A 4,136-nucleotide genomic window follows, 5' to 3' on the forward strand; every position below is an offset into this window, starting at 1 on the left:
TTTTTATGCAACTACTATTTCTTTTTTGCTCCAAGATTATCTAGTCCATTAATTACTTCAGTTATTTCCCTTCATCATATTAAACTAACAATTGTCCTTGAAGGTGCAAAGATACACAGAAGGAATAGAAGATTTGGGAAGGTGATCTTAAAAAACTAAATCACTAACACATCTTTGACAACATAAATCGTTTGTTTAGAAACGAAGTTTTCATCAATATTCAACGGATCAAAGTCAAGCTTATTTACCATAGCTTTAGCTACAGCGTTTGCCCCTATTCTACTGATACCATTTGCACTCAGATCAAGTTCTTTTAGGTATTCATGACCTTCCATAAGGGCTTTCTAGAGTCCAGACTACAACAAACCCCTCATCCTTGAGTTCATTCTCTAATGCAACAAATTTTATAGAAATTTTTTTAGAAGCAAGACACTTTGCTAGAGCTTGAACTACTTTCTCAGTTTAGTTAGTTACAAAAACACACAAAAGAGACACACTTTTTAAACATGATAACATGTTTTTTATTAGCTAGGATGTCTAATATAGGAGCATCCCTATGGCTTTAGTAAGCCTACATGCGCGAAAATATTTTCAATTTTGTTTTGGTTTTAATCTAGGTTACTAACTAAATTTATGTTAAGATTAGAATGTGACAAGCATAAAGTATTCATCTTCTTGCAATCAAAATGGAGCGAGGTCACCAATGGCAACCAAAGAAGCCATTATCAAATATGGTTATTTTGATGTCTTTAAAATTATTCTTTATAACGATGAAATCTTGATTTATGTTAGTTTAGATTTGTAATTGAGTGGTGTTTTAATACGACCTAATTTTACTAAAACATGATATACACAACATGACCCAAATGACTTTAAAAAAAAAAATACAAATAAAATTTTAGAGAACCTAATTTAGTGAAATGCAATGAACCAAAACGTATGTACAAAATGACAAAGAAACAAAATCAATAAAATGGCATAAACCAAAACAGAAAGAATTTATTATTAGAAAATTCACTTAAATATTGTTAGGTTTTATCACTTGATCACTTGCGTAAACCCTACGCTGACATACCCTGACTCAGGAAAACGCAATACACCAAGACACTAAGCCTTTATTATCAAAAAATTATTATCATCATAAATTTCCCTTTATAGTTTATATATTGTTTTGGATTTGATGGCTTGATGAAAAAAAAAAGTTTAATTTTTTTTTCACCACTGTTTTGTAGCTTGAACTAAAAAGAAAGCCCTACTCCAAAATTATTCATATTTTTAACTCTGCTTTTCAAAAATGCTACTAGCAACTGTATAACTTTAATATTGCAAGCACACTTTTTTGAACTCTTCTTGCACTAAGGAAGCCATAGAAATTATAAATAGCAACATTCTCACTCAATGTGAAACTCCTTTACCAAAATTTCTCCAACTAAAGGAAAATTACATTGAAATGAAAAATAATGCATAAGAAAAGTCATATTGAAGCTTTTGACGAACTATGGCAACTTTCATCAATCTTTCATAGTGAGAAAAACTCACTTCATTTCTCCTTGCCAATGACTAACTTTCCAAATTTCCCTTTGCAGTAAATACCCTAAAGCACTGAGGACAATTCAGCTTTTGAATGAACATACTCTTCCAGTGAATATTTTTCTATCAACTCAATAATCCTCAAAAAACACCTTTCTCTTTTCAACACTTGCAATTGCTTAGACTTCATTGCCTCTAGCACCATATACTAAGGAATCATCCTTATCTATAAGTTGTTTCCGAACAAATTTGGATACTTAACAATATCATCAAATTGAAGTCCCACAATTTTGACCAAAAAATCTACAGTAAGCTTCAGTTTTTTCTTTGAAAGCATTAGAATCATTGGCCTTCGTCTTGCTAGCTACAAAATATGTTGTTGAAAGAAACCTAAAATGCTTAAACATTATCATTTTCGATCTAGTTTCTCCTTGGCTACTCTGAAATATGCACACAAAGCAATTTTAAACATCTTTGATCCCTTTTTAACCCCTAAATTCTCAGCTTGTTTAAACAAATCGATAACTTTTTCCTCTAAAACCATGAGCAAATGGGGATTCCATGACAAAATCTCTGATAACACTTCCCCCTCGATCCCCAATTTTTGCAAAAGTGAAATCGAAGACCTAAGCTTTTGTTCACTGATATTAAGTATTAGTGTATTATAAGAAACGAGTTTGGAAATATGCTCTTCCTTCATGCAACTCTTGAGGATATTGAGCTTAGATTATATGATTCTTTTGGCACAACAAAAGAAAAGGCCATGGTTGTAAAGAACCACCCTTCGAATCTAGGCAAGGCTATTCAAACCATAACCATTTAACAACCCCAAAAAATTTTCCATATTCTAAATTTATTTTACTATAAGCAATTCATTGTGATGTCTCAAGGCTTTAGCAATTTTTTCAGGTGTCAAATTACATTTACCAATGAGAAATTGAGTGTCAACACCCTAGTCTAGGGTTATGGATGGCATTGCTATTTGAGTGCAAATATTAGCAAATTTCAAGGGGGTTTTGCAATGAATGCAAGAGAGCACAAGAGAGACATGGCCAGTAATAATGGAGCATTGTTCTTTGTAAATCATTTGCATATACTTTGAATAGACATGATCTACCTGCAATAAAAGGCAAGGAAAACTCAATGGCAAAGAGAGAATTAACAGCTACCTGGAGAACACCAAAGGACTTGATCATGGTTCCCTGAGGTGCAGCCTAGAGAAATGATGCATAAAACAAAGCAAGTGCTTTGCCAATAAGTAGAATGCATACCACTACAAACCGCTAGGGTTTCCAACATATAAAAAATAAATGTGTGCTTAAAGCCATTGAAGACTCTGATGCAACAATCCCTCCTCTCATTGCCATCATCATTTGCTTCAGCTTCCACAAGAGAACATGTTGTACCCTTAATAAACTCTAAACCAAATAAAGCATAATGCTTAAGAGCACAACTCAAAATCTGAGTTTCCTTGCCCCTAGCTTCCTCTACTTTCCTTGTTTATGTGCTACGAGATCAATTTTTTCCAATGAGAAAAACTCACTCCATTTCTCCTTGCTAATCACCAACTTTCCAACCCTCTCTGCAATGAATATCCTAGAGAATTAAGGAGAGTTCAACATTTGAATGAACATACTCTTCCAAGAAACACTTTTACGTCAACTCAATAATCCTTAGAAATCATTACCTCTAGCACCATATCCCCATGAATCATCATAGTCTTTAATTTGTTTCCAAACAAATTTGGCTACTTAACAATATCAACCAACTGAAGTCCCACAATTTTGACCATAAAATCTACATTACGCTTCAATTTTCCCTCCAAAAGCGTTAGAATCATTAGCCTTTGTCTTGCTAAATACAAAATTTATTGTTGAGAAAAACCCAAACTGCTTAAACATTGTCATTTTCAATCTAGTTTCTCCTTGGCAACTTCAAAATATGCACGTGGAGCAATTTTAAACATCGTTAACCCTTTTCAACCCCTAAATCCTCAACTTATTTAAACAAATCATTAACCTTTTTCTCTAAATCTGCAAGCAAATGGGGATGCCATGACAAAATTTCTAATAACACTCCCCACTCTCTATCCCCAATTTTTGCAAAAGTGATATCAAAGACCTAAGCTTTTGTTCACTAATATTAAGTATTCATGTATTATAAGAAATGAATTTCAAAAGATGCTCTTTTGTAATGCAAGTCCTAAGGAGATTGAGCTTATAGTGCATGATTCTTTCAACGCTACAATAGAAAAGGCCAAGGTTGTAAAAGAGCACCATTTGAATCTAGGCAACACTAGTCAAACCACAACCATTTAATAACTCCAAAACTTTTTCCATATTTTAACTCAATTTTACTCAAAGCAATTCATTGCAATGTCCAAAGGCTTTAGCAATTTCTTCAAGTGTCAAACTACACTTATCAATGAGAAATTGAGTGATAACACCCTCATCTATGGTTATGGATTTTGTTGCTATTTGAATGCAAATATTACCAAATTTCAAGTGGGGTTTTGCAATGAATGCAAAAGAGCAAAGGAGAGACATGGCCAATAACAAAGAAGCATTATTCTTTGTAAATTGTTTGCATATACTCTAAATAGACAT

At 33.0% G+C, this 4,136-nt stretch overlaps 1 pseudogene; it reads right to left on the reverse strand.

Moving 5' to 3' along the window:
- Positions 1-1,208: 1,208 nt before the first annotated feature.
- On the reverse strand, positions 1,209-4,136 carry LOC149191019 (uncharacterized; annotated as a pseudogene).

The sequence above is a fragment of the Pinus tabuliformis genome, chromosome 3_1 (assembly GCF_031772625.1).
Source record: "Pinus tabuliformis cultivar Carrire ecotype Pingquan chromosome 3_1, CPIR1, whole genome shotgun sequence".
In the NCBI taxonomy this organism is placed as follows: domain Eukaryota; kingdom Viridiplantae; phylum Streptophyta; class Pinopsida; order Pinales; family Pinaceae; genus Pinus; species Pinus tabuliformis.